General features: G+C 43.8%; 1 protein-coding gene across 1 annotated transcript in view; it reads left to right on the forward strand.

The window, feature by feature from the left end:
• The window catches only part of Cntnap2 (contactin associated protein 2), a 1432736-nt gene that overhangs the window by 986022 nt on the left and 434703 nt on the right, over window positions 1-12011 (forward strand). The gene's annotated exons all lie outside the window — the stretch shown is intronic.

Raw genomic sequence — 12011 nt, forward strand, 5'->3', positions numbered from 1 at the left:
GAAAAAGAGAGAAGACAAACATCTGGTAAAGGCTCTCAGCTCCCAGGATGTTTGCTTTAGTATTTGGGGGGCGGGCAGAAAGAAAGGGAAAGGATCCTTTGTTCTCATTGCCTACAAGTGCTTGCCTGTCTCCTATCATACTCTGAATTGTTTATAGCCCTGATACAAATCAGTTCAAGAAAGATCTATTTTGGGTTGTTTTCATCCCTCTGCTGGCTTTTGTCCTGCTTCACAGTGAGTGACTAAGGCAGTGTCAGTCACAGATAACGAAAATATCAGCTGTCCTTCTCTGGAAAAAGAAGAGAGGGCCTAGAAGTTTAGCTAGAAGAATATAAACCAGAAGAAAAAGCCTAGCCCACCTCCTAGCGGTCAGTCAGTGGCAGAGCCTCCCGTCCATTTCTGCTCAGCATGGCTGCGGGAAGCAGAGCCCTGGATCTCCCTGGTAACCAAACCTAGGTTCCCCAAGTCTACCTGGAGTCACCACCTGCAAGAATGATGTACAAGATAAATTCACTCTACCTGTTACTCAATAGCCAATTCTAAGACTACAACATGATAGGATTTTCAGGCAGGAGGTCTACAGACTAGAGTTTGATTTCTTTTAGTAAATGAAAAATATATATACACGTGTGTGTGTGTGTGTGTGTGTGTGTGTGTCCTGTTTACTTCAGTAACTTAGAATCAATGGGTGTTACTTATTTAAAACTTAAGTAGCTATCATTATGTTCTATTTATTAAGATTAATTTCATAAATAAATGTGTCGGTGTGAATGTCTGCCACTTGTGTGTGGAACCCTCAGAGGCCAGAAGGAGGGATGAGATCCTCTAGAGCCAGAGTTACAGGCTATCCAGTGTGGGTGTTGGCAATTGAACCTGGGTCCTCTGTAAGAGCAGCAAGTGTTCCAAACCATGGGGCAATCTCACCAGCCCCTCATTATGTTCCATCTCTGGTTTGTTGTGAAAGAAAAATTCTAAAAGCTAATTTTCAATTCTGTTTAAAGAACACATCTATACTTATACATACTGCACAGAGAGTGGAAGCTGAAAATGGAAGTGTAAGAATGATAAGTGGCGCAGGTTACTGGCACTGGTTACCGCGCAGAAAGGTCACCACTACCCCAGTATCAGTATCAGGGCTTTATTAAGAGGAAGAGGGGTGGGGGTGGGGGGACCAGAGAACCAGGCCATAGGAAGGAGTACATGCAAAGAGAGAGAAAGATGGTGGGAGGAAGAAACAACAGAACAGAGAGAGAGGGTGGGGTCCAAGTCAAGGCTCTTTTTTTATTTACTTATTTTTTATTTTGCAGTATAATTCAGTTCTACATATCAGCCACGATTCCCTTGTTCTCGCCCCTCCTGCCCCCCTCACCTTCCTTCCAGCCCACCCCCATCCCACCTCCTCCAGGGCAAAGCCTCCCCCGAGGACTGAGATCATCTTTAAGGCGCAGGTGGGCTTACAGAGCTAAGCCAAGCATACGAAGGTTTATGTGACCATGCCTCGTGTACATAATCACCAGTGCACACTGATAACATAAGACGCAAGACTACTTGTCTAGCTCCTGAACTGCGCATGTGGGGTCATGCACCTGGGCAGAATCCCTACAGGAGTGGCATGGGCAGTCAGGTCAACCTCTTTTTCATTCCGTCAGTCCACTCATCTGTTGTGTATTCAGCAAATATCAGTTGAAAACTTACATGACAGAGATTCTGCTGGGTATTGGGGATGAAACAGCAAGTGGCACCAACAGGAAGCTCTGCCCTAACTCATTTTTACTTTATACTGGGGTGTCAGTCAGCAGGCTTGGAAGACTCTCTGATCCACTTGTCTCTTCTGCTCTGATTCCCTGGCCCTTCAGGAGGCTGACTTGGCACAGCCAGAATACCATTACCATCATCACTGTTCAATTCTTCTTGCCCTACCTCGTAGGAGCATTGAGAAAGGCAGGGAGAGGAAAATCTAGGACATGCCTCCAAGTAAACCTCCTTGTTTCTAGACATCACGCTGGGTGCAAAGGAACTATTGATAATAGAAGATGCTCTTCATTCACAGGCAAGTTGCAAACCAATTGTAGGAAAAGGCATAGACATGTGGTCACCAAGACAGAGTCAGTGCTTGGAAGATGTGTAGGACACAACTTGCTAGTGTGAGAAATTTCAACACTAGCTGAGGGAAGGAAGGAAGGAGTCAAGAATGTCCTCAGAGAAAGTGACATGCTCAAATGAGAAGTAGGGGTTCTCTGGTTTGATATTCTTGAAGGGGAAGCATAAATGAGCACAGCATGTGTGTGAGCTGTCAGAACAGTGGCAGTATCATGTGACTAGAGGTTAGCCAGGCAGTCCTGTGCATACTGCCATGTGGAAGTGTATGAAAGAAAGAAGGAATCAGAAAAATGACATCACAAAAGTCTTTTTGTTAATTATTTTTCTATTGGTGTAATACAACACCATGACCAAGGCAACTTAGAGAAGGAAGGATTTGTTTTGGCTGAAAGTTCCAGAGGGAGAAGGGTCCATCACTATCACAGCAACAGGCAGGCCTAGCAGCTGGAATAGAAAGCTGAGAGCTTGCATCTTAAGCCACAAGCACGAGGCAGAGTGAGTGAAACCTCAAAGGCTGCCCACAGTGATGGACTTCCTCCACCAAGGTCATACCTCCAAAGCCTCGTCAAACATCTCCGGCAGCTGGGAACCAAGTATTCAAATGTCAGAGATGATGGGAGACATTCTCATTTAAACCACCACAGTCCTTGAAAACCATCAAGGGCTTGAGGCATAGATTGGAAGGACCATTGAGAATGGCAGGATATGTGTGAGAGTCTTGTGAGCTGGTAGCTATTGGGGCCTGATGTTTACAGTCATGAGAGAATAAAAGAGGTCCACACAGGTTTGCTTTTTGTACCCCTTGAAATGGAGGGGCAGCAAACCATAGAGACCAAGTAGTCTAGGTGGAGGAGGTAGATGGTGAGTTCAGCTTTGGGAATATTAAATTGGAGCCACTAGCCTAGTATCTGCAATCAAACCCAGAATGTACCATTGGTAGGATTTTAGGATAGAAATACAGACTTTAGAGAAATGCATGTGCCTCTGAAACCTTCTGAAGCATATAACTGAATCCACATCGTGGAACAGAAAGCTTAGTATGGCTGTACTGGTTCCATCGTCTCTCACAGACCTCCTGGGCAAGCTTTGGAGGAACTGTAACATTTTAGATACTCAGAGCCTGTGTCACTGCCTTGTTCCCTCATGACTAAATGGTGACTAGGATACCCTTCCCAGCACTTGGCTTCTGTAGAGTTCACCTAATGCCATGTAGCATAAGGTTCTGTGTTTTGGACAAATCGAAAAATACAATATATTTATAAGAGAAACCATTAAGTGTTCTGTAACACAAGAGACCAGGATTTCAGGCTCATCCCAGGAATATACTAGGCAAAGGATCCCTGAGTGGATGTTTTAAATATCTGAAGTCAGTAGAGGTGTTTCTGAATCCTCTTTCAAAATATTCAAGAGCAGTAGAGAGAACGTAGCTTGAAGCTGGGGAGATTTACCTCCTTGGGAGAGTCTAGCCTCCCAACAACTTGATCAGTCAGTATACTAAAAATAAATCATGGCTGAAATGCTTATTAGAAACTAAATCAAATATAGAAAAGTAGACACTTAATAGGTTGTGTAGTGTAGGATGAATAGTCATTTGGCATTCTCTGGATGTATGTAGGGAGGTGTGAAGTTGCACAACTGTGTTTGGGTATATATGTGTGCTGTATGTGTAGATACACACATGTGTGCAACTCAGTGTATGCATGTGTGTGTACGCATGTGGTGGTCAGAGGACAACCTTGGGTGTCGTGTTCCTCAGGGTGACTGTCCACCTTATTTTAAGACAAGGTCTCCCGTCGGTCTAGAGTTTGTCAAGTAAGCGAGGATGGCTGGCCCGGTCCAGCTCTGCCTCATCCGTGCTAAGATTATCAGTGTACAGCACCACTCCCAGCTTTGGCTTTTCTACATGAGTTCTGGGGACCAAACTCGGGTCCTTGCGCTTGCACAGCAGGCACTTTAATGGCTTTCCCAACTGCTCCATCTCTCCAGCTCATATGAAATTCTTTCATGTGGTTCATGTTGCATTTCCCAATGCTTCCAAGTGAATAATCGGAAATGAGCCTTTCTGGGAAGTGGTTCCTCCTCTGTCTTGCCTGCTCTGCAGTGGTTCCTTCTCGCTCTCGCCTGCTCTGCAGTGGTTCCTCCTCTGTCTTGCCTGCTCTGCAGTGGTTCCTTCTCGCTCTTGCCTGCTCTGCAGTGGTTCCTTCTCGCTCTCGCCTGCTCTGCAGTGGTTCCTTCTCGCTCTCGCCTGCTCTGCAGTGGTTCCTTCTCGCTCTTGCCTGCTGTGTAGTGGTTCCTTCTCACTCTTGCCTGCTCTGTAGTGGTTCCTTCTCGCTCTTGCCTGCTCTGTAGTGGTTCCTTCTCGCTCTTGCCTGCTCTGTAGTGGTTCCTTCTCGCTCTTGCCTACTCTGTAGTGGTTCCTTCTCGCTCTTGCCTGCTCTGTAGTGGTTCCTTCTCGCTCTTGCCTACTCTGTAGTGGTTCCTTCTCACTCTTGCCCAGCTCTGTAGCAGGCCTCAAGCCAGATTCTAACCCTCTCCCTGCAGGTGTTATGGACATGCTCAGAAATCAGGAATTACTGAGGAATGTTTTGTTTTGTTCCTAGCCCAGTACCCCTAGAAGTGGCATGAGAGGCAGGCTCTTCAGCAGAATGCACCAAGCCCTTGCTCCTCTCCCCCTCCATTGGACATGAACAAGAAAGACTTTCTCAGGGGTAAAACATTGCAATCCATGGCTTGTAAGGCCTAGGTTCAAGTACATGCTCTGCAATATTGTCTGGGAGCCTGCCCCCTCCCAGAACAGACAGGAAAGCTGACTTTGGGCACCGCTGCCTCCCCGACTAGGAAATGTGATTAGGGAAGAGTATCCAGGTGAGCCTCTGTGCATTCCAGTGATTGTTGTTGTTACTTCTTTTGCTGAGAGATTCAGGGAAAGGAAAAACTAGTATGTAGCTGCAAGTACAACTCATGTGGGAAATCACTTTGAATGTGTTGTAAGGTAAGAATAATGCCCTGTTGGCCTCTATTTCAGACTGCATTCAGCCCAAAAAGAAAGTTACATCTTCCCACAGGCTTACTTCAATAGCAAAGACTTGTTTTATCCAGTGGACAGAGACTCAAATGAGTGTGAAGTACTCCTGTATCATTGCACCCTCTGATGCCCAGCTTGGGACATTTGATTTTTAAAACTGCTGCTGCTGCTGCTGCTGCTGCTGCTGCTGGTGGTGGTGGTGGTGTGTGTATATACATGATTTATGTATAATAATGGGGCAGAGGGGCATGACAAGTAACATGTGTGGAGAATACTTTATGGAGTCAGTTCTTTCTTCCCACCTTTATTTGAATTCCAAGGATTGAAGTCAGGTCCTCAGATGCATGAGGCAAGCAAACACACATACCTGAGCCATCTCACTGGATCCCGACTTAAGTTTTATTATCAGAAAAATGGAATCAGATAATACTTCCCAAGTCACATAAAGGTCCTAATGTGTGTTTAGGACTGCATTCTTAAAATTACAATGGGATATGCCACTTTTATTATTACTTGAATACCAGACCGGGTCCCAGCTAAAATCATTACAAATTTCTAAAATTGCAGATGCATAACTTAGGACTCAAAATAAAAAAAAAAAAAGACAGAAAGACTAGCTCTAATGAGCATCAAAAAGGCTAAAAACGGCATCTCGCGTTCCCAGACTAGAGCTTTCACATACTATTGTGAAGATATTTCCGTTGTTTTTATCTTTCAGATAATTTGTTAGTGCTGCAATTTTAACCAGCTATTTGAAAATGTTAAATTCTAAGTTTAAACCATAGACCACATGTTGTATGTCTAACACTAAAGAATATATTGAACATTTACTTTTATCTGGTAGAGTAAAAACATACAAATGGAGCTGAGATAAATGAGATTATAGCTCAGAGCAGGACAGGTCTCACAACAAAGCCATCATGGCCTGGGAGTCCTGTAACCATCTCCATAATTGCCTGATTATCTATGCTGTGAGAAGTTTTGCACAGTTATTTCTGGGATTGAATGTGATTTAACATTTATCATTTACTATTCACAGCAATAGTCAATATTCCCACCTACCATGCCAGAATCCTAATTAAGCGAGCATGGGTCTCAGCTAAGTAGCCACTGCTGGGTAATTCCCAGTCTCATGCAGCCCAACTCAATGAGCGAGATCATCGCCTCTGAAATTAGCCATTCTGAAGTAGAATTATGGGTGAAGGAGCATCATCGCTCTCTGCTCGAGCACCCTTCTCTCATTGTGTGGCTCACATTGTAGAATTTCTGCACAATTGCATCCTGGCCAAGATGATACAGGCATGGTGGGATGGAAGTGAAGTGAAAAGCCATTAGATCAGTCTCCTTGGGACAATTAGCAAGCAGTTCCCACCCCGACATTAGGAAGGCTGATCCGACGCTAACCAGTTGAATTCTGTTTTGTTCTTCCTGAATGGAATCTGCTTTTCTGCCAGGCATTTGCTTTCTGGGCTGGAAACAATCCATGTCCAGCCTCCCCCAGACAGAAGCTTATGCAAGGGTCTCCTCCACATTTCAAAGCGAGCAAACTGCTTTCCTTTGGCCCAGCTTCCTACCCACGAACTAATTGCTGAGTATCTTCAATATTTCAAAAGTATTCTTTATACATTTTCACTGTTTATAAATGACTTCATCTAATCCTTTTGCTGACATTTTTCTACAAAGTTTTCAGATGCCTTTTACATGAACTGAAATATTTATGAGTGCAGTTTCATCTATCTCATTGATCAGATAATACTATTGGAATCATCCATTGTATGTCAGACATGATTCTAATGACTGAAATATAGCATGTCATTTAAATCTCACATTTGTCCTAGGATAGAGGACAATCATGTCACCATATAGGTGAGGAAATGGAGTATCAGAGAGGTTAATTTACCTGGACACAGGACTAAGAGTTGGTGGGAAGAGATTCAAACGCAGAACAGACAACTTTTCGTGCTTAGATAGTAAGACACACACATAGATAGACAGACAGATGGAGAGAGAATGAGAGAGATGGCAGGATTTCTGCATTTTTAATTGTGATAAAGAAGAAAAAATATAAGCCATTTTAAGTGTTAATTAAGTAATATTAAGTATATTAATTTTCGTGCCATCATTACCTTTCATTCATCTTCAGAATCCTCTCATCTGGTGAAACTGAAGCTCCATGCCTATTAAACAGTAACTCCCCAATCCCCCTGAGAACAACCATTTTACCTCCTGTCTCTATGATTTCAACCACTCTAAGTGCCTCTCATGAGAGAAATTATAAAAGATTTGGGGTTTTTTTTGTGACTGGCTTTTCACTTAGCATAATGCTGTTGAGGTGCATGCATCTTGCAACGGATATCAGAACATTGTTTCTTTTTCATAACTGTGTCCAAGTCTCCACTGTGTGGATAGAATGTGTTAGCTAATTCATTAACTCAGCTGTGAACAACTGAGTTGTTTCTATATTTGTAGACATATTTGGGACATCAGGTAGTTCCACAGTGAGCATGAGTGTATGATCTGTTTTTTTTTGTTTTGTTTTTTGGTTTTTTTTTTTTTTTGGCTATGTGCTTTTATACACCTACATGGTGCTCTTGATGTTTATGTGTGAATGTCTTGCTGTTTTAATCTTACAAGAGAAGGACTCTTTAGGATAAACAGGTTTGAATGATTTCTAACTGTTGAATCCTGAGCCTGTAGCTTGCCAGTTCTGTGACCTTTAGGAAGTTTTAAGACCTCACAGTGGTTCTTTCTTGGCCACAGAGTTGAAGTAGGTACCACATGGTGGAGGTGATGTTGACTATGGATTGTTAATTTGAGAGGACCTAAAATCACCTAGGAGACAAACCTCTGGGCATGTCTATAAATGGACTTCCTTATTGGGTTAATTGAGCTAGGAAGATCCATCCTAACTGTTGTTGTCACTACTCTGGGGACTGGAGTCCTAGACAGAATAAAAGGGGGAAAGTGAGCTGAGCACCAGCATTCCTCATTCTCCACTTCTTGACTGTAGATGCAATGGAACCATCTCCTCACACTCCTACCCTTTCCTTGCCCTGGTAGACTACTCCCTCAAACTCTGAACCAGTATTAACCCTTCCTTAAGGTACTTCTTTTTAGGTGTATGGGTGTTTTGCTTACATATATGTATGTGTACCACAAGCATGCCTGATGCCCAAAGAGGGCAGTGGATCACCATGGGTACTAGGAATTGAACCCATGTCCTCTGGAAAGGCAATACATGCTTTTAACTGCACCACCACCTCTCCAGGCCACCTGAGGTTGCTTTTGACAGACATCATATTCTACCAATAATAAAAATGACCAACACAATGAAGTAGAGAAGAGATTTCAAGGAGAAGATACCTGTAGACATGAAGGCCTTCCTATATTTTATTAGAAAATGTTCAACATACATCTGCTATAGTTGAAGAAGCTCATATCAAGAGGCACTCATATACCAGGCAAATGTGCGTGTATGCACACACACACTCAGCCAGTTACCTTTGGAGTCTTCAAGAGCAGCAGGCTCAATCTCTTCCACTCTAGCCTCAGGTGCCCAGCTCTGCTGTGATCCTGATGCTGATAGTGCTTTGCAAGACTCTGTTCTGCTGCCCCTCCCCTGACCATAGACTGAAAGTCTATGGCCATCACAGATGCTCTTATGATCCAGAGCAGGTTTCCTACTCAACCCCTGTGCAGTGGAAACTAGACCAGACCACACCTTCAGCAGATTTGAAAACCGGAGACTAGGAATTGTCAGACTGGCAGAAGTGAGAAACTGCTCCCCAGAAAAGCTATACTTGGAGATCATTCAAGAAAGCAAATTCGAAGGCTCTGCCAAGCTCCAGTGGTGCCCTCTGCAGCCATCAGCCCACTGTAGCATCTCTGTGCATCCAGGGGCAGTCCTGCAGCCCCCTCTAGACTCCAGAAGGACAGAAAGTAGCCCTGATTCCTACAGAAAGCCCTGACTCCTACAGAAAGAACAACTGTATCTTGTCTTATTGATGTTACCAGCTCTGATTTCCTTTAGGAAGAAATTCCAAGCCTCAGCCACAGATAACATTTGACCTAGAATAGAATGTTGCCCAGCCTCTGAATGCATCCTCATGTCCCAATGTCCTTCTTGGATAACATCTCTGCAAGGTTAGCATGCCTCAATGTGCTCAGTGGTAATATGAGTCTGCTTTTATTTTATGGCCTCTCCCTATTGGGGAAGGAAAGGGAAAAGTCCACTAACTCCTTCTGCTAGTTGTTTAGGGAAAATCTTGGGTAAAAATGGAGCCCCATCTCTATAGATGAAGATGACTTCTCAGAGATAGAGTCATTTAAATATGATTCACTGTGGAGAAATGTCCTCTAATATCACCCAGACAAGACTCTACCTCATTTATATCATTACAGCAAAGGCACACTTCACATGGAATGTGAAGCTTCCTGTTCTGACCCCAAATCTAAGAGCAATATAGATGCATCTGCCTGACAGATCTAGAAACAGAAAGCCATGGAAGTCACCTCCAACAATCTGGAAACTATTACAGTGGTGGTAGTTAAATGCTCTCGGAACCCCCAGCCCTTCACATTGCTCCCAAAGAAAGAAACAAATGCAGCGCCTACACCCTTGGATTTTAAGATAAAACAAGCTGTTCAGTGGAGGAAGGAAGGGGAAAGAAACCCAGACAACAGATGTCTGCTGAGGACCTCCCCTTATAAAGAGTGAAATGAACAGAAACATAGGAAATCCTATTACAGAAGAGAAATTCTTTCAGACAAGGGGAAGGTCGTAGTGGTAATGTACAATCTCCCCAAACAGTGCCAGCAACTAGGAGCCAAGCATTCCCAAACAGGAGCCCAGGAAGCCTTTATACATCCAATCCACAACAAACTACAACACTGCCTTGCAGCCTGATACCCCTGCAGAGTCTAAAGAGCTCAGCCCTTTCAGAAGGGTGCAAGCTTTTCAGTGTGTGTCAGTGTTAGGAGCCCCTGATAAAAGTTCCTGAGCTCTCATTGGGGGACACACTAGGACATGGAGGAGGAAATACCAGCCAGGCTCACCCAGACAAGAACAGGATCACTGTGGCTCTATGCTTCCCTCAAGCCCCTGTGCTCCTCTCAGCACTGAGTTAAAATATTTTGTGGCAACAAGGATGGGACAATGTCTCTCCCAGTTTCTAGAAGAAGCAAAAAGATGATATATAATCTACTGTCTCTGGCATATTCGGGAGTCAACCTGCTTGCACGGCAGAGAACCCTCCTGACACCTCATGGATTGTACCCTTACAGGAAGGTAATTGGACCCCAGAAAGATGTCAGCGAAGTGTCAATATGGTTTGACCACAGCCCAAAGTAATATTGATGACAGCACAGAGAAAGAGAGAGAGATGAATCAGGTGCGCGTCTATCTGTCAGCTGTCCAGAAGGCCACGGATTCCGGAAATAGATGGAGCCCACTAACTGAATGTTAAATGTACTTGAATGGAATAGATGATGTGGTCATCTTGAGAGAAACAGAAGGATGATCCAAGAAACCATCCAGAGGACAGACTTTATTTACTACCCTCAGCCTGCTGTATGAGATCTGTTGTATGGTCTAAGAAACAAAATGCATTTGGCCCCCAAATCAGTCATGCTGCAGGATGAAATTAAAAAGCATGTTGAAGCTGGAGCAATAGGTCAGTTGGTAAAGTTCTTACTTTGCAAGCAGGGACACCTGAATTCAATTCCCAGAACCTATATTGAAAAAGAAGAGGAGGAGGAGGAGGAGGAGGAGGAGGAGGAGGAGGAGGAGGAGGAGGCCAACAGCAGCTAGGTGTTGTGGCATTTATAATCCCAGAGCTGAGGAGGTAGAGACAGGCAGACCCCTGAGGCTTTCAGGCCAACCAGACTAGCCTAACTATGTGACCAGATCCAAGCCAGTAAGAGACCCTGTCCTCCCCCAAAAGAAATAAGATAGTTCCTAGAGAATGACACACAAGATTATCTTCTAGCTTCCACACACATACATGTACATGTGCCTCACGCCATGTTGCTTTGACTTCCTGCCAGGATGGGTGTCTGTTTCCTAACTGTGTATGCAATATGACTTGTGGCTTCATGCCCTGCTGCTGTGACTTCCTGGCATGATGGGTATAACCTTAAACTGTGAGCCAAACCTTTTCTTCTTATGTCGCTTTTGTTGGGTATTTTGTCACAACAAGAAGAGTAACTAATACGTCCATATACTTTACACACAGGGGTATGCACATGTATTGTGTAAGTATCTTATATTCCTATCACATACACACACACACACACACACACATACACACACACACACACAATTATATTATAATCTTATACTGATGATAGAAGCCTGATAGTTCTCTGTAGCTGGAAAGTCTCTCTGGGTCCTGCCAAGCCCCCACAGTCCTGCAGCCCACTTATAAAATAATCACTCAAAAGCTTATATTACTTATAAACTGTATGGCTGTGGCAGGCTTCTTGCTGTCTAGTTCTTATATCTTAAATTAATCCATTTCTATTAATCTATAAGTTGCCATGTGGTTCGTGGCTTACCGGTACTTTATATATTACTTCTCATGGCGGCAGCTGGCAGTGTCTCCTGACTCAGCCTTCCACTTCCCAGAATTCTCCTCTCTTTTTGTCCCGCCTATATTTACTTCCTGCCTGGCTACTGGCCAATCAGCGTTTTATTTATCAATCAGAGCAACAAATTCACATCATCTCCAGCAGTTCTCTTAGACTACTTAATGCCTTTTATTAGGGTAAGGTATACAAATGTCTTTTATGCAGTCACAGAAACATAGCATGGTTGGAAAGTTTGCAATGATGGGTATCTGTGAGGATGCTTCCCTACCTGTCCCCATCAGCACTGAGAAAGATACAC

Source organism: Peromyscus eremicus, chromosome 3 (assembly GCF_949786415.1).
Source record: "Peromyscus eremicus chromosome 3, PerEre_H2_v1, whole genome shotgun sequence".
Lineage (NCBI taxonomy): Eukaryota > Metazoa > Chordata > Mammalia > Rodentia > Cricetidae > Peromyscus > Peromyscus eremicus.